A 19,733-nucleotide genomic window follows, 5' to 3' on the forward strand; every position below is an offset into this window, starting at 1 on the left:
CCTGGCTGGAGAACCTAGCGAGAGAACATGGCTAGAAAACCTAGACACAGAACTTGGCTGGAGATCCTAGACAGAACTTGGGTGGAGATCCTAACCAGATCCTGGCTAGAGATCCTGGCTAGGTTGCTGATCAACTGAACGCTGTCTCTGTGTCATTCCTTCTTTGCCGACTCCGTCCACACCTTTGGGGACCCCTGGACCTGCTGGGGTTGGACCCCAGCATATGGTGCCCGAACAGGGACCCCTTAGGTAAGCCCCCCTGCACTCGGGACGGATAGGACTCCACCATAGGAAGAGGGTGGATAGTCTTCGCTGACTCCGTTTGGGAAGCCCTGGAACAGGATTCCCCTAGGTAAGCGCCCCCTCCCCCCGCCCATTGAGAACCCCACACTTGGGATGGATAGGACTCCACCAGGGTACTGCAGACCCCCCTATAGAGGATAAGTAGGGTAAGAAGGTGGATAGTACAGAACTTAGATTGAGAAGATGTGCCATACTGAGTCCAAAGAAAGAAGACTCTGTATTGATTCTTAGATTGAGATGTGCCATACTGAGTCCAAAGAAATAAGACTCTGTATTGATCTTTTAACACATATGCTTGCTAGCAGAGGAATTAAGGTTACTCCCAGTCAGACAGAACGTTTTATACAAGAAGTATGTCCATGCTTTTCTGAGGAAGGAAAGGTAACTGTAAAGGCATGGGAGGAGGTAGGCCCAAGGAGCCTTATCCTTAACCCCACTGCAGCCTTTCCACCCCGGGAAAGTGCAGGATTGGCAAGCTCTCCCTGGGGTGATAGATCAGGACTCAGGTTATAGCGGAAAGCGCCGATCCTACTCTTAAAATGGATACAAGAGAGCATTTGGGGTTTTTCTTTTTCAGTATGGCACATCTTCTCAATCTAAGTTCTGTACTATCCACCTTCTTACCCTACTTATCCTCTATAGGGGGGTCTGCAGGACCCTGGTGGAGTCCTATCTGTCCCGAGTGTGGGGTTCTCAATGGGGGGGGGGCTTACCTAGGGGAATCCTGTTCCAGGGCTTCCCAAAGATGTGGACAAAGTCGGTGAAGACTATCCACCCTCTTCCTACGGTGGAGTCCTATCCGTCCCGAGTGCAGGGGGGCGCTTACCTAAGGTGTCCCTGTTAGGGCGCCATATGCTGGGGTCCAACCCCAGCAGGTCCAGGGGTCCCCAAAGGTGTGGACGGAGTCGGCAAAGAAGGAATGACATGGAGACAGCGTTCAGTTGATCAGCAGCCTAGCCAGGATCTCTAGCCAGGATCTGGTTAGGATCTCCAGCCAAGTTCTGTGTCCATGTTCTCTTGCTAGGTTCTCCAGCCAGGTTCTCCAGGTTCTCCAGCCAGGTTCTATCCAGGTTCTCCTGCCAAGTTCTGTTGCCAGGTTCTGTCCAGGTTCTGTTGCCATGTTCTCTCACTAGGTTTTCCAGCCAGGCTCTGTCGCCAGGTTCTATCCAGGCTCTCCTACCAGGTTCTCTCGCTAGGTTCTGTCTCTAGGTTCTGTGGCCAGTTTCTGTCCAGGATCTTTTGCCATGTTCTCTCCAGCGAAGTTCTTCTGTCTCTAGAGTCTGTGTAGGTTCTGTGTCTAGGTTCTGTGTCCTGTTGTCTTGTTAGATCTGTATTTATACCAGTTGATTCCAATCCTATCAATCTCTATTCCAAAGGTTAGGGCGTTTCTTATCTCCATTCCAGGGAGTAAAGATTATGTAGCTTAAGCATGATTGTTTGTAGTTAAAGTGATTAATTACCCGCCTGGCACTTAGTTAAGGGGTTTTATTCCCTCCCTAACTTCAGGGGAAATCCCTACCTGGGGAAACAACCTTTCTCAGAGAGGTGACCTTGGTTAAAACACATAGTGCCAAGAAGGTGAGCAAACATATTAAGAACAGTATTCCATATATGCCAGGTCCCTTGAAACAGCAAGGATGGACCGGCTCCCGGCAATGTTCCTTATCAACATTGCAGATCTTCATCTAAAATTCAATGGGCTCAACTTTCATTAGCCCCATATATCTTCCTTCCTCAAATCTAAAGTCCTAAGGGCCTCCTCTATCTCCCACTTACTGCTGCCCATCCCAACCACCACTCTCTTCCATTTCACCATATATTCCAGTCAGAAGAAACTCATAGTCCATGTTTGAAATTAGCCAGTCAGTAACTCAGGAGACACAAGTTTGACTGGTCTAAGACAACATGGGAGAATGTTGGAATGATTCTGTTATATAGCTTTTTTATCAGGAGATTTGAGAACTAAAAATATTGAATTGACAATATTGCTGACAGACTTTTCTTTAGTTTCATAAGTCACAAGTATCCTTCCAATTAATTAATTAAGAGAATGCAAGTAGGTTTCTCTTGCCCATAAAAAGCCTGATGTATATCTCATTGTCAGAGCCCATTCAGCTCCCTACTACACCAGAACCCCTCACAGAGTTCCTTCATCCCTCATTTGGACAGCACTTATCATCTTTCACTTAACTCAGTATATACACTGAGAAAATCTGTGGCATCCAAAGACCCTCCATTTGAACACTGCTTCCACCACCATTTAACTCTGCAATTGGACTAAGTTTTTTAACTTATTTTTTGACCTTCAGTTTCCTGGGAATAACATATTTAAGTATGAATAATCTACCCTATATAATAAAGAGGTAATATGCAAATTGACCAACACACCCTCACACAAGATGGCCAGCAGGGGAGGGCAATTAGGGGCAATCAGGCCTGCAGGGGAGGGAAGTTGGGGGCAACCAGGCCTGCAAGGGAGGGCAGTTGGGGGTGATCAGGCTGGCAGGGGAGCAGTTAGGCAGCGATCAGGATGACAGGAGAGTGGATAGAAAGTGATCAGGCTGGCAGGCAGAAGCAATTAGGGGCAATCAGGCAGGCAGGCAGACAAGTGGTTGAAAGCCAGCAGTCCCAGATTGTAAGAGGGATATCTGACTGCCGGGCATCCCTTGAAGGGTCCCAGATTGGAGAGGGTGCAGGCTGGGCTGAGGGACACCCCCCTCCAGTGCACAAATTTTGTGCACCAGGCCTCTAATTTATACACTGAGTGGCCAGATTATTATGACCACCTGATGTTTGTAGGCAAATTAGCTATAATTTCACGCTGAAGTTACTAGAGGGCCAGACCATTATAAATATGGAAGCAGGTTGTTTACCACGACTTTAGAAGTGATTTTTTCCTGAAGATATGGGTAAACAATGTGATCTAACAGCCTTTGAACGTGGGATATATTTGAATGTGAGTGGCCAGATTATTATGACCACCTGATGTTTGTAGACAAATTAGCCATACACTGCATCGTATGGGATATGGAAGCTGAAGGCCTGTTCAAACACCTTTACTGTCTGAAGTTACCAAGATAAAACGTCTCCAATTCGCACAGGAACACAAGGATTGGACAGTTGAGCATTGGAAAAAAGTCATGTGGTCCAGTGAATCACATTTCCAGTTGCATCATGCAGATGGCAGAGTGAGAATTGGGTGGAAACAGCATGAAAGCATGCACCCCACATGCATGAGTACAACCCTTCAAGCTGGTGGGGGCAGTGTTATGGTTTGGGGCATGTTTTCCTGGCATGATTTGGGCCCTTTAATTCATGTGGAACAATGTCTGAATAGCACAATGTACCTAAGTATCGTTGCTGATCAAGTTCATCCTATCATGTTGATGGCATATCCCAATGGAGATGGCTTCTTCCAACAGAATGAGCCATGCCATGGTGCTCGTATTATGCAGGAGTGCTTTCAAGAACATGAGGGAGACTTTACCTTGCTTAGGTGGCCCCCACAATCACCAAATCTCAATCCAATTGAGCATTTGTGGGATGAAGTTAAAAGAGCCATCAGGCAGCTGGTTCCACAACCATCAAATCTCACAGAACTGGACAGTGTTATTCATCAGGCATGGTGTCAGATTCCTCGCATCACCTTTCAGCATCTCGTGGATCAATGTCAAGAAGAATTGCCGCAGTATTGAAGGCAAAAGATGGCCCAACGAAGTACTGATGGGGTGGTCATAATAATCTGGCCATTCAGTGAATATATAAAAGCCTAAGTGACCATTATGACCAAATGACCAGAACCACTGGAACAACCGGTTGACCAGTCACTATAACACACACTGACCACCAGGGGGCAGATGCTCAATGCAGGAGCTGCCTCCTGGTGATCAGTGTGCTCCCACAGCCAACCTCCCATGACCAGCCAACCTCCCCCAGTCCCTCCCCCTGGCTAGCGAACCTCCCATGGTCCCTGTCCCCATTCTTCCCCCCACCCCAGCAGGCCCTGTCCAGCCCAGCCTCAACTGGAACTGGGTGAGACAGCCCTGACAGGCTCTGATCACTGGCCAGGCCTAGGGACCCCACCCATGCAGGAATTTTGTGCACTCGGCCCCTAGCAAATATATAATAAATGTAAGGAGCTCAGTACACTCTCTAATTACTAGAAACATAACCAGTGTTCCCATCTTCCCTATCTATTTAACATCCCCTCTCCCATTTGATTGTTCTTCCTGGCTGTATCTAAGCACATAGTAGGTGTACTTTGTCTTTAATGTCATTCGATGATGCTAAATCCTGACACCAGCAATTCCCTTTGGAATCTTTAGAATCTGGTGTGAGTTACAGGAGCACTTTTAAACTTTATGATTAAGCTATTATTGACTATTATTTTATTTGCTGTGAGTTGTATTTGGAGCAAATGTCTGTAGCTATATTTTTAAAAGCTTTGTTTTGGTTGCTATTCTATTAATATGCTGCTCCAGAAATGCTAAGAAGAAAACTAGAAAATCAGAAGCATGATAAAATTCTATCCAAGTGTTTCATCACCCTTAGAGTCAAGTTATTCCTAATGATGATCTGAATCTTTCTTGCTGTAATTCAGTCTTATTTTCTCACATTTTACACTTTACATAATATACCTAGAAATAGTCTTTGAGTCATTTTAAGCTTTTGTTTCCAGATTTTTTTACACTTTCTCATTGTGGCTCATGTTTATCAAAGGATAGCTATATAAGAAGCACTTCTCACAATTCATATAATAATTTTATGAGTGTTTCTATACTTTACATACATTATTATTATTATGTTCATTTTATGAATGAGAAAACCTTAAGTAACTGATGATGCCAATATTCAAACCTGGGTGGTCTAGTGCCCATATTATCTCAGAGATTTCAGTTCTTTAACTTTTAAAGTTTAATGCTCTCATTGGTCTTTCTCCCATTTCTCTTTATCTATCTTAATAATTGTTTACCAATAATGAGAATTATCCTAATGCTAAGAATGGGAGAAAGATTTTAGTGTCCAGGTAGACCATATTCACAGCACAGAATAGCTAGTGAAGAGGCATTTTTAAAAGCTCAGATTGCCCTGGACAGGTGGCTCAGTTTATTGGAGCATTATCCATACACCAAAAGGTTGCAGGTTCTATTCCTGGTCAGGACACATACCGAGGTTGCAGGTTCAATCCCAATTAGGACGTCTATGAGAGGCAACCAATCAATGTTTCTCTCTCACAACGATGTTTCTCTCTCTCTCTAAAAATCAATAAAAATATATCCTAAGGTGAGGATAAAAAACAAAAAACAAACCAACAAAAAAACACCACTTGGCCTTATGATCTAGCCATTCCACTTCTGAGTACATATCCAGAGAAACCCAAAACGCTAATTAGAAAGAATATATGTATCGTTATGTTCATTGCAGCATTCTTTACAATAGCCAAGATAGGGAAGCAATCCAAGTGCCCATCAATAGATGAGTGGATAAAAAAGCTGTGGTACGTATACACGATGGACTATTACTCGGCCATGAAAAGAATGAAATCTTACCATTTGCAACAACATAGATGGACCTAGGATATTATGCTACATGAAATAAATCAGTCAGAGGAAGACAAATACCATATAATTTCACTTATATGTGGAATCTAAAGAACAAAATAAATATACAAACAAAATAAGAACAGACTCTTAGATACAGAGAACAGACAGATGATTGCCAGAAGAGAAGAGGTTTGGAGGCCTGCTTGAAGAAGGTGGAGGGATTAAAAAGTACAAATCCGTAGTTACAAAACAGTCATGGGATGTAAAGAACAGCAGAAGGAATATGATAACCAATATTTTAATAACTATGTATGGTGGCAGGTGGGTACTGGAACTATCAGGGGACACTTGTAAAGTGTCTAATCACTATGCTTGTACCTGAAACTAAAATAAAATAGTATTATATATAAATTGTAGCGGAAAAAATAAAATTAAAAGTAATTGTTGAAAAACAAATAAAGCTTGGTTTAATGTAACTAAACAATTTTCGGAATTACTGGACCAAGACTGTGGCAGCTAGAACCGCAAGCCAAAACCCAACACCAAAGAATCACTGCTAGAAATTAACAACTGTGATTTGATGAGCATCTCCAATGTGCACAGTGCTCTCTAGCACCAGGTGCACTGCAGGGTGGCTCTTGAGGAAAAGGGAATTCAGAAATTTAGTGACTCACTCACAGTCACATAGCCACAAGTGGCAGATCTGGAATCTGTTCTGTGTGGCTTCTATTTTAGCCCAGAGTCCATGCTCCTTTTCCAGGCCACCTTACTAGCTGAAGGATTCTGGCCATGTGTTCTCCAGAATCCAATACAAAGGATAGTCGTGGGCAACACTCCTTTACCTACCCCAGAGGCCTGGTATAAGGAATTTAGTTGTCACATCTACCCACCTGCACCTCAGCCTTATATGCTTTGATCACTACTATTTGGTGAGTGGACACCCTAATTGTAACACCTTATATTCACAGAGGGCTTTTCAGGTCTCAGAGGTATTTTCACTATAAAGCCCGAGTGAGCCTGGTAAACTAGTGAAAGCCTCCTAATTCCTAACCTAGTTATTCTTCCCATTTGATCCTGCTATCTCTAGTCAAAAATGTACTGTCTGCAAATAAAACAAAAAAACATAAAACTGTTCAGTGTGTGTTAGCAGAGACCAATTAAGACCTAAGTTCTTCTATACCAATCTGGGACACTTTCTAGTCTTTTTACACTATGGTGAGGTAACAATGTGTAACGTAGCTCCTGAAAGTTAAGTCCCCAAACCCAATTTGTGAAAATGCAGTTGTCAGACTGCCCCCATATGGCTTCCATAAAATATTGGACATTGAAAAAGCATGTGTCCTTGTGACTGAAATGACCTCAATAACTCTTCCAATTTTCTTTGGTCCCATAGGAGACATCAGGTTGTTTGTCACTCGCTATGGTAGAGGAAGCAAATGGCTAAATAGCAGAGAAAAGTTAGATACATTTTCTAGGGTTTGTAAATGTGAAAATCAAGTTTTTCTCTCCCAGGCGCCTTTGAAATCAAGGCAACTATCAAGCAGAAAAGTCACTGACTTTCTCATTGGGGGGGGGGGGGGGTCTATTAGGCCATGTATTGAGTATTCTTTCTGCTGAGATTAAAGGACTAGCATTGCATCAGTGGCATCAAAGAATTTATTCATGGGAAGCATCCAAAATAGAAATGTTGCTGTAAATGTAATCAGACTTGCATTTAAAAGGACCAGTCCCTCATTAAGGGTTTTTACAACATAAAACTTGAGTCTAATCTCCAGTGTCAGCAGTGGAAGGGAGAAGGCACAGATGCACACTCACAGACTAAGAAGTGTGCTTTAGCTTCACTGCTAAAGTACAGTGAGTATTTCCCTGTACAACATAAATCTATGCTTACCACCAAAATCTCCTCCACCTCCTGCAAATGTAGATCAATACTTTGCACCTTTTTTTATTTTTTAGTTGCAGTTGATATTCAAAATTATATTTGTTTCAGGTGTACAACATAATGATTAGACATTTATATAACAGGAAGTGCTTCTCCTGATAAGTCTAGAACCTACCTGACACCTGTATACCTGTACATAGTTATTACAATATTATGACTATATTCCCTATGTTGTACTTTATATACCTGAGACTATCTTGTAACTGCCAATTTGTACTTCTTAATCACTTTACATTTTTCACCTAAGCCCCTCCCATCTGGCAACCAACAATTTGCTCTCTATAAGTTTGTTTCTGTTCTGCTTATTTATTGTTTTTCATATGGCACATATCAGTAAAATCAAATGGCATCTGTCTTTCTATGTCTGACTTATTTCACTTTGCATAATACCCTCTAGGTCAGTGGTCGGCAAACTCATTAGTCAACAGAGCCAAATATCAACAGTACTTCTTCAAAACAGACTCACCCAGGCCGAAAACCAACTTCTGCGCATGGGCCACAAAGTTTCAATCGCACTGTACGTGCACCCGCACGTGGTATTTTGTGGAAGAGCCACACTCAAGGGGCCAAAAAGCCTCATGTGGCCCACGAGCCACAGTTCGCGGACCACGGCTCTAGGTCCATCCATATTGTCACAAATGGTAATATTTCATCCTTTTTATGGCTGAGTAATATTCCATTGATGTATTTACCACTTCTTCTTTAAATAATCACCTATATAATAAAAGCCTAATACACCAAGTGTTGGGTCATCCAGTCGGCCATGCAACCAACCAAAGTGTAATATGCTAATGATATGCCAAGTCCGTTCAACCACTCACTATGATGTGCACTGGCCACCAGGGGGCAGACAGTCGACCAGTCAACCAGTCACTATGACATACCCTGACCACCAGGGGACAGACAGTTGACCCGTTGACCAGTCATTATGATGTCCACTGACCATCAGGGGGCAGACACTCTGACTAGTAGGTTAGCTTGCTGCTGGGGTCTGGCTGATTGGGACTGAGTGAGACAGGCTGGACACACCCTGGAGCCCTCCCATGGTCCCTCCCCAGCTAGCAAACCTCCCATGTCCCTCACTGTCCCCAATTGTGCACTGGTGGCATCCCTTGGCCTGGTCTGCACCCTCTCGCAATCCGGGACCCCTCGGGGGATGTCAGAGAACTGGTTTCAGCTCAATCCCGCAGGTCCCCACTGGTGCATGAATTAGTGCACCAGGCCTCTAGTCTGTTAATAAACACTTAGGTTGCTTCCATATGTTGGCTATTGTAAATAATGCTGCAATGAACATAGAGGTGCATATATTTTTTCAAATTAGTGTTTTGGATTTCATCAAATAAATATCCAGGAGTATGATTGTTGGGTCATAAGGTAATCCTATTTTTAATTTGTTTGGGGAATCTCCATATTGTTTTCCATAGTGGTTGTACCAATCTACAATCCCACTAACAGTGCAAAATGATTCCCTTTTCTCTACATCCCAAACTTGTTGTTTGTTGATGTATTGATAATAGCCATTTTGACAGGTGTGAGGTGATCTTGTATTGTGATTTTAATTTGCATCTATCTTATAACAAAAGTCCCAGTGCACAAAATTTGTGCATGGGGAGGGTCAATCCCTCAGCCTGGCCTGTGCCCTCAGGGGATGTCCAACTGCTGGCTTGCAGGAGGTGACTGGCGGAGTGCTCAAGCATCTTCCCCCTGGTGGTTAGTGTGTCATAGCAACCGGTCATCCCGCTGGTCATTCCACTGTTCAGTTGATTTGCATATTAGAGTTTTATTATATAGAATTAGTGACATTAAGCATCTTTTCATATATCTATTGCTCATCTATCTATTGTCTTAAGAGAAATGTCACTTCAGGTTTTCTGTCCATTTTTAAGTGGATTGTTTGGTGTTTTGGTGTTGAGTAGTATGAGTTCTTTATATATTTTGGATATCAACCTCTTGTTGACTGTATAATTGGTGAATAACTCTTTCCATTCAGTAGATTATCTTTTTGTTTTGTTGATGATTTCTTTTGATGTGCAAAAACTATTTCATTTGATGTAGTTTCATTTCTTTATTTTTCTATTGTTTCCCTTCCCTGAGGAGATATATCCAAAAAAAAATATTACTAAGAGCAATATCAAAATCACATTTTCTTTGAGAAGTTTTATAGTTTCAGGTCTTACATTTAAATATTAATCCATTTTGAGTTTATTCTTGTATATTGTGTAAGAAAGTGGTTTAGTTTTCTGTGTGTGTTTTTTTCTGTATATATCTGTCCAGTTTTCCCAACACCATTTATTGAAGAAACTGCCTTTAGCTCATTGTATATTCGTGCCTCCTTTGTCATAGATTAGTTGGCTATGTAGCTGTGGGTTTATTTTTTGGGCTCTCCATTCTGTTTCATTGATAAATGTGTCTGATTTTATGCCAGTACCATGCTGTTTTGATTACTATAGCCTTGTAATATAGTTTAATATCAAATAATATGATACTTCCAATTCTAGTCTTCTTTCTCAAGATTTCTGTGGCTATTAAAGGTCTTTAGTGGTTTTATATAAATTGTAGGCTTATTTTTTCTAGTTCTGTGAAAAATAACGTTAGTATTTTTATAGGGATTGCATTGAATCTATAGATTGTCTTGGGCAGTATGGCCATTTTAACAATGTTAATTGTTTCTATCCATAAGCATGGTACATGCTTCCATTTATTCATATCTTCTTCAACTTCTTTCTTCAGCATCTTATGGTTTTTCAAGTATAGATCTTTTACCTCCTTGGTTAAATTTGTTCCTAGGTATTTAATTTTTGATGCTATTGTAAATGGGATTTCTTAATTTTTCTTTCTGATAGTTCTTATTGGCATATAAAAATGCAAGCAATTTCTGAATGTTAATTTTGTATCCTGCTACTTTATTGAACTCATTTATCAGTTCTAGTAAATTTTTGGTGGAGGTTTTATGGTTTCTATATACAGTATCATGTCATCTGCAAATAGTGACAGTTTTACTTCTTCCTTTCCAATTTGGATAATGATTTCTTTTTTTTTGTCTGATTGCTGTGGCTAGAATTTCCACTACTATGTTGAATAAAGTGGTGAAAGTGAGCATCCTTGTCTTGTTCATGATCTTAAGGAAAATGCTTTTAGCTTTTTCCATTGGTTATAATATTGGCTGTGGTTTTGTCATATTTATTATTTTGACATATGTTCCCTATATTCCCACTTTGTTGAGAGTTTTTATAATAAATTGATGCTCAATTTTGTCAGATGCTTTTCCTGCATCTATTGATATGAATATATGATTTTTAACCTTCACTTTGTTTATGTGGTGTATCATGCTAATTGATTTGCAGATATGGAACCAGCTTTGCATCCCACTTGATCATGGTATATGCTCTTTTTTAATGTATTGTTGAATTTGGATTTCCAGCTGCCCTCCATCTCACCTGGACGGAATCCCTACTGATTTTCAAAGCCAGATGTTGTGGGGATTCCTCTTTCTGGCACTGGTAAACCAAGCTATATAGCTTGGAGTGGGCTGGGACCTCTGAACCCAAGATATCTCTCCCAATTCTCAACCACCACACATGAGTGTGGCACAAGCATTATTCTTGTCTCTGATAAGCCTCCTACCAGTCTAGATGTAACTTCTTTATATCCTTTGTTATAGGAATTCCATTCAGTTAGTCTTCAGATGGTTCTCTGGGGTGGTTGTTCTATTATTTAGTTGTAATTTTGATGTGGTGGAGGACACAGTGTTTACTCCACCATCTTGACCAGATACCCCATTAGCTCCCTGTTTTGAGCTCCCTATCTCTGGAATAATCAAAGCCAAACCTGAATGAGACCTGCTCAAAACACTGCTACAGATGAACTTATTCGTGGATTCCCTGGCCAGGGACATGTACAACTCCAATGGCCTGCCCTTCAGCTTCAATTCCTTGGTGGCAGTGCTCTGACACTTTGCATTCATACCACATGCAGGAAGAAAACTCTTTAGCCATGATTAGAATTATAATTGATTACTTTCTAGTAACCTGAAATGTCGATGGAAATGCTCTCCTTTCATCATTCCTTTTTATTCCCTTTCAGCATTTAATGGATTTATATCTAGTATTGTTCTAGTTTTGAGAATACAAAGATAGGTAAAACACATTTCTGACCTCCAGGAACTCACAATATCAAGTAGGGTTTCTCAAAGTGTGTGGCATTGGCACTCACATGGAACTAAGGTTTTCTGAAAAGTTGCTGCAAAGCAGCTAGCAGCAAGTCTAGTTTTCATATTCTATGCAGAACCACTGAGTTAGAACTTAATCAGAATCTCTAAGAATGGGCTCGGGAATCTATACAAGTCCCCTTACTGATTCTTATGTACACAAAATAATAGACATCCTAACTTTAAAGAATTTATAAATAATTTGTGATGTTCATTATGATAAGCCTTCAAATTCTGGGCTTCATATTGCAAAACTATCTCCAACAGTCTCCATTGTACATGAGTTCTTCATAGTATGCATAGTATGCTACAGAATCAAACTTTGCTAGTTGATTATGATGAGCCTTCTTAGATTCTTCCTTTTCTCAGTAACTCTCTACACTTCCAATATTTCATAAGGCCCACAACAAGCTCCGCCACCTTATCTGCCAATGAAAGACTTACAAGCATTTTGGAATCAGACCTGGTTTTGAATCCTAGCACTTTCACTTATTGCTTGTGAACCCAAATGCAAGTTACTAGGCTTTTTGTTTCCTCATCTGTAAAATGAGAATAATAATAGTACCTATCTCATAGGATTATCAGGATTGGATGAAACAATGCATATAGAGAGTTCATATGGTTGGGCATACAGCAATCATTTAATACATGTGGTTACCAATGTCCTTGGTGGAATTAATTTGGGTTAATGATCAGAGCTATTTTTTAAAAAATCTCACAAAATTCACAACAAGCTAGACTTTTATCTGAAAAAGACCTCAAAAATCATGAAATATAGGCACCTAAGTAAGTAGACAATGATATATTTCTAAACTGTGTTGTGGAATCTGCAAAGTATGAGATAGTAAAATTGGTCGCTAGAAGAGAAAGGGTAAGCAATAGCTGATATAGAGAAGAAACATTTTTTTCAAATATATTTTATTGATTTCAGAGAGGAAGGGAGAGGGAGAGAGAGATAGAAACATCAATGATGAAAGAGAATTATTGATTGCCTGCCTCCTGCATGCCCCACACTGGGGATCGAGCCCACAACCCAGGCATGTGCCCTGACTGGGAATTGAACCCTAACTTCCTGGTTCATAGATTGATGCACAACCACTAAGCCACACTGGCTTGGCTAGAAGAAATATATTTTTAATTAAATTTGTGAAACACACACAGGTATATTGCTCCTAAAGTAAACCAGATATGTAAAAATCCAGTTTTATTGTCTTTATCAAATGATAGTCAGCTCCCTAAAACATTAACATATAGTTTTATTTTAAAAAGTCTTTACCCAAACACAAAATTTAAAGAAGATATATATTACATATTTCAAACAGAGTTATTAGATTAAGCAAATTAAAATACAGGAGACCCAATTAAATTTGAATTTCAAATTAAAAAATGTTTTTACTAGGAGAAACTAAGATGGCGGCATAGATAAACACTGGGAAATTGCCACCTCCCACAACAATTGAAAAACACTGCAAAGGACAGAGCGGACATCATCCAGAACAACAGGAAGGCTGGCTGAGTGTAAATTCTACAACTAGAAGGAAAGAAAAGCACACTGAGAGCCAGAGGAGCTGCGGAGGTGAAGTGCAGAGGTACGGCGGCTCGTGCGCGGAAAGGGGGTGGCACCTGAGGACGCGGCTGTCTTTTTGAATCACAAGCTCCCGACTGCTCTGAACTCCAGTTCCGGGAAGTCTCTGGGGACCCAGGACTCATATGGGGAGAAGTTGCACTGTCAGGCAGCGGGCGAACTTGAGGGCGGCTTTCTCTCAGAGGTGCTTGCAGCAATTACCGGGTCACTGAGACGCTCGACTCCTTAGGGCTGGGCGGAGAATCAGCCATAGCTGCTTGCTACGCCCTTTGATTCCCTGAGACCCCGTCCCACCCAGGCTGGGGCAGAGGCTTTTGCATGTGAATGTACCTAACTGCAGCTGAGCCAGGCAGACCCGGAACTTCCAAGAGAAGGCCCAAGGCCCTGCAGTGGCTTGCATTGCTTCACAGCTGAGCCTCTTCATGGCTCCTGCTGTGTGGCCTCAGGCAGAGGCTGAATTAGCACCTCCTTAGATCCAGGAGCCACTGTACCCAGTGGTCAGAGGGGGACCATCCAGATTGCAACTCCTCAGATCCATAAGGGACACACTCAGGGTGCAGTCTCAGTGAGCACCAAAGCCCCACTGAAGCAAGTCTTGCCCCAGAAGGGTGTCTTCAGCACAGAAGTTCTCCCACTTCAGACACAGCTGATTCTCACAGCCAATTGGCCTGGAGGTCAATTCCTCCCAGTGATCCTACAACAACCAAGGCACCAAGAGTGCACCAAGAGTGTCCACCTCAGGTAACTGGGGAGGCTGAGCCACTGGGCCCTACAGGACACCTGGCGCGCAGGGCCACTCTATCAACACAGGGAAGCAGCCAAAATGCAGAGACAAAGAAACAGGTCACAAATGGCAGAAATGGAGGAAAGCAAACGACTGGATATAGAGTTCAAGGCCACGTTTATAAGGTTTTTCAAGAATTTTATGGAAACCACCGATAAATTTAATGAATCCCTCAATAAGTATAGTGAGACCATGGAGGACACGAAAAAGGACCAACTAGAAATTAAGCATACACTGACTGAAATAAAGAATAATTTACAGAGATCCAACAGCAGACAAGAGGATCCCAAGAATCAAGTCAAAGATTTGAAATACAAAGAAAAAAAAAAATACCCAACCGAAAAAGAAAAAAGAAAAGAGATTCCAAAAATATGAAGATAGTGTAAGGAACCTCTGGGACAACTTCAAGCGTACCAACATCAGAATTATAGGGGTACCAGAAGGAGAGAGAGGGCAAGATATTGAAAACCTTTTGAAGAAATAATGACAGAAAACTTCCCCTACCTGGTGAAAGAAATGGACTTACAAGTCCAGGAAGTGCAGAAAACCCCAAACAAAAGGAATCCAAAGAGGACCACACCAAGACACATCATAATTAAAATGCCAAGAGCAAAAGATAAAGAGAGAATCTTAAAAGCAGCAAGAGAAAGACAGTCAGTTACCTACAAGGGAGTACCCACACGACTGTCAGCTGATTTCTCAACAGAAACCATGCAGGCCAGATGAGAGTGGCAAGAAATATTCAAAGTGATGAATAGCAAGAACCTGCAACCAAGATTACTTTATCCAGCAAAGCTATCATTCAGAATAGAAGGTCAGATAAAGAGCTTCTCGGATAAGAAAAAGCTAAAGGAGTTCATCACCACCAAACCAGCATTATATGAAATGCTGAAAGGTATTCTTTAAGAAGAGGAAGAAGAAAAAGGAACTCTTACCATTTGCCACAGGATGGACGGAACTGGAGAGCGGATAAATACCACAGGATCTCACTCATTTGTGGAATATAATGAACAACATAAACTGATGAACAAGGACTGATCCAGAGATGGAGAGGCATTGATTGGATTGTCGGGCCTTGGAGGGAAGGTAGGGGAGGGTAGGGGTAAGGGGGAAAGATCAACCAAAGGACTTTTATGCAAGCATATAGGCCTAACCAATGGACACGGACAACGGGGGGGGGGGGGGGTGAGGGCATGAGCGGGGGGGGGGGGTAGAGGGTAACGTGGGGACAAGGACACATATGTAATATCTTAATCAATAAAAAATATATTAAAGATAAAAAAAGAAAAAAAATTTTTAAAAATGTTTTTACTATAAATATGTCCCATGCAACATCTATGTCAACACTAACTACAAAGCATGACTGTTTTTCGCATAAGTTCATCACTTTAACTCATGATCCTTAGTAAGCTTTATGTTAGTAAAGAAAAACTGCTTAGGAATAAACTCATCACTAGTCGGGTGAATTAATAAAGTTGTAGGTGCTATGAGAAAATAATGAATCCAAACAGAGCACAGGGATCAAATTAAACCTGAACTTTTCTTCAAATAATAAGTTAGAATGTTCCAGAATGCCTGAAGAAATTCCTGCTATAATCTGTACATTATAAATCGCTATGTTAGTATTAGAGGAATAAGTGGAGGAAAAGTTAACTTTAGGAGAAATTAGTTATTAAGATCAGGAGCCAAGGTTCATCCTGTAATCTGGGCTCAAGGTTCAAACTTGTTCTTTCCCAATCAAGAACTGCTGACCCTGAGCTTTCTGCTGCCAAGTGTAAGATGACCAACCCCCCAGCCCAGATGCTCTTTCATTCCTTTTATTCCCTCCAAGTTGAGAAAGGGTAAAATGCTTTTTCTTTTTTTCTTTTTTGCCTTTTTCTTTAATAATATTCTTTAATATTAGCAAAAAAAAAAAAAATCTCCTTCGGGCATTGCCAAATTGTTTCCATGGTGAAAGTTTTAGTAGTTCCTTAGAAATTTCTTAGTCTTTAATAAGCTTTGTATAGCTGTGGGATGGGACATAAAAATCAAGAAAATTTCAGAATCCTTCGTTATGCTTTATATTTTTAAACTATTTCTGATGTTAATGTAGATGCTGGTACATTTCTAATTCCTCCTGAATTGGTAGGCCATGATAGTCAAGAAGTTATTCCACTGGAAATGAAAGTACGTCAGTGATCAGAGGGAAATTAGGTAAGGAAGTAGTAGGAAGGACATTAAACTTGGAATCAGACCTAGCTTTCATCTCGACCGCAGCTGCCTACAAGCTGTGTGGCACCAGCAAGTCAATTTCTGTCTTTGGCCTCTGTTTCCTCATCTGTAAAATAAAATTTTCCAAAGGGCTTTTTGTAGTCTGAAATTTTGTGATTTTCGGTCTAGTAAGTTGAATTTAGATCTCTCATCTTTTACTGGCTTTAGTACTTTGGGAAATTTCCCCCCTTCCCTGTTTCTGGAAACCAGCTGTGTGCATAATAAACACACACACACACACACGCACACGCACATGCACATGCACAGACACACGCATATGCACACACACACACACACACACACAGTACCTCCCTTGCCCCATTCTGAGAGACCACTTTCAAAATAACTGTCATGCAGCACAAGAAACTATTAGCAACATGTACACAGACAGAAAATAGCTTTAAATGACCATCACTATCAAATAAGAAGCAATAATACTGGGGAAGAAGCACATCAGAAGAGCTCTTGCTAAAACTCAGACCTGAGCCATTGAAAACTGCTGAAGATTGAAAATCCTGAGTCAGCAAACAACTGAAGGAAGGGCCAGAAAACCGTGACCTAGGAGAAATTATAGGGGACAAAATAGCTGCCTTCCCAATTTACAGATTCACTGCAGGTCAGCCACCACCCTACCCCTCACTCCCAGCTCAGAAGAGAAAGTCAGCCACCTCTGAGACCACCTAAAGGTGCCCCAACTCCAGGTGAATGAAAGGTGAGGGCTGCCGCTCTGGTAGCCCTCCCCTGCTCCACTTGTGACACCTCCTTCCTCCATAATAATCTAATGGACCAAAGACATTTTGAGACATTAAAGCAGAAGTGGATTTTTTCCTCAAATTCCTCAACAGAATTATTTTTAGATGTGCTAGCTCTCATAAACAATGTGTCTTTTAAGTTGTTTCTTCAAGAATGGCTATGAATCACCTGAGTCACATTGTGTTAGGTGACAAATCATCAAATGAGTTGGCCAATAATCTCTAACTCTGATATTACCATCTCACCTCTACTTCCATGCATCCTCCCAAATCCTTCTCAAAGCCACTGGGAAGAAAGGTAAGGTGTTCCTCTTTTTAGAAAAACTTGACAGCCGTAGAACAGGCACACTAGCACGCGCGCGCGCGCGCGCGCACACACACACACACACACACACACACACACACAAAGATTGACAAGCCAGGACTTTTTAGGATAGGGCAGTAACCCTAGAAGATATCTCTGTACAGAAGTCCCCCCTATCCACCACAATTTCACTTTCTATCATTTTCGTTACCTTTGGTCAACTGTAGTCTAAAAATATTGAATGCAAAGTTTCAGAAATAAGCCAGCAAATAAGTTTAGAATTGCACACCATACTGAGTAGCATGATCAAATCTCACGACATTCATGGGTTCCAAAGTGACTGGAAAAGATGGATATGTGCCCACAGACTTTTCTCAGCGTGATGTCTGTTTTGTGTAGAAACCATTTGCAAGGCCAAATGTTGCGTGCCATTCTCCCAGCTTGTGAAGTTAAAAAAAAAAAAATCCACTCTCCTCATCTCACTGCTGGCCCATTCTGGGCCGTGGATTCCCAGCTGTCTAGCAGTTGTTATTCTGCAGCTTTTAAGCAAGTTCCATGCCAGATCTGCCTATTAGGCCACTGCTCGGGGGGGGGGGGGGGGGGCAGAGCAAAGGCAGTGCATCCCTTCCCTGCCATGCCAGCAGATAGATGGCTGCTGGAGTGCAGAAGCAATGTGGAAGGCTGCCATGGCCCTGACTGCTTCAGAACTATGTCCCTAATCATTCTGCACATGAATTAAGCTGTGGCCTTGGGAGCTCCCCACACGGCAGAAATCAGACTCCTGAGCCCCAGCTCTACCATGCGTTTGATTTGCTGTCATGGATTGTCACTTGCTTGCAAATCACTAAATCCCACTAGCTTGTGACTGTCATGGAAATAAAAGTAACAGTAGACTTCAGGAGCAATAGGACTTCAGGTGTTTGGAACTGTGATTTGTGGTGAGTCAGCTTGTCTTGGAGCAAAGTGTCCAGGGCGGATAAGAGTGATAGAAAGATAGAGTGCTCACAAGAAAGGGAGCAGGCTTCGGAATGAGCTGGTTGTGGGCTACCATCCCAGGTCTGCAGGTTGCTGGCAATGTAACCTTGCATTACATGCTTCGCCATCATGTGCTTCTTGTGAGGATATAACAAGAACACGCACATAGGCAGTGATTCTCAACATGTGGTCCCCAGACCAGCAGCCTCATCCTCACCTGGGAATGTGTGGGAATGTCCATTCTCAGGCCCCAACCCAGACTACTGAATCAGAAACTCTAGGAGTGGGGCCCAGCAGTGTTAACAAGCTCTTCAGGTAACTCTGATGTGGTTTGAGAACTACCAACTTAAGGCCTGTAGCACAGGGCGTGGCACACAATAAATGTCATTATTGAGAAATTCTAAATTTCTGAGGGATTATTGATTTGGAGCCTAAAATACATTGACTACGCATATTGCTGAGCAGCTGGAGTCTCCACTTGGAGGAGCAGAAGGTGTTAGTGGCTGCGCATGCCCCCTTTTCAGTATGTACTTGCTATGAGCTGAGGCACAGGTTTGAAGTACACAGCAGTACGAATGACCTAAAGGAGCAACATTCCAGACCTGTTCACTCTCGCTCTCCCAGGCTCACTCAGCCACTCTCTATGCCAAGTGTAGGAAGCTCTCCTGACCCCAGGGAGGCACAGGGGACACAGCATTTACCTCTGATGCAGCAAGTGTGAAAATTCCAACATCCTCAGGGAATCCTGAAAGACCCTCAGGTGAGGCCTCTAATGCTTTCCAGTTTGGGTTGGTTAGTTGGCTAGTTTTCTTTGGCTGCATATTATAAAATAATTTTTTTATCCATTAATGAAAACAAAATCCATGTTGTTGTCATGGATGCCTGAAGTCCAGAGAATGTTACATGAAAAATCTGTGATAGCTGATTCCAACAAATCATTCCCTGTCATTCCTAAGAGATGATGGGAGCTGGACCCTGGTCATTGGCTGTGAATGGAAGGCTTTTTGACAAGTCATCTCAGAATATATAAAATGTGTCTATCCTGGAAAAAAAAGGTTATTGAGTTCTCCAGACAAGGGTATCCCAGA

General features: G+C 41.8%; 1 long non-coding RNA gene across 1 annotated transcript in view; it reads right to left on the bottom strand.

Moving 5' to 3' along the window:
* Positions 1-33: 33 nt before the first annotated feature.
* LOC132228315 (uncharacterized) overlaps positions 34-19,733 on the bottom strand; it is a 209,461-nt gene continuing 189,761 nt past the window's right edge. Inside the window, exon 4 of the long non-coding RNA XR_009451322.1 lies at positions 34-76. This is a non-coding gene — a long non-coding RNA (uncharacterized LOC132228315). The remainder of the gene's footprint in view (positions 77-19,733) is intronic.

Source organism: Myotis daubentonii, chromosome 2 (assembly GCF_963259705.1).
Source record: "Myotis daubentonii chromosome 2, mMyoDau2.1, whole genome shotgun sequence".
NCBI classification, from domain to species: Eukaryota; Metazoa; Chordata; class Mammalia; order Chiroptera; family Vespertilionidae; genus Myotis; species Myotis daubentonii.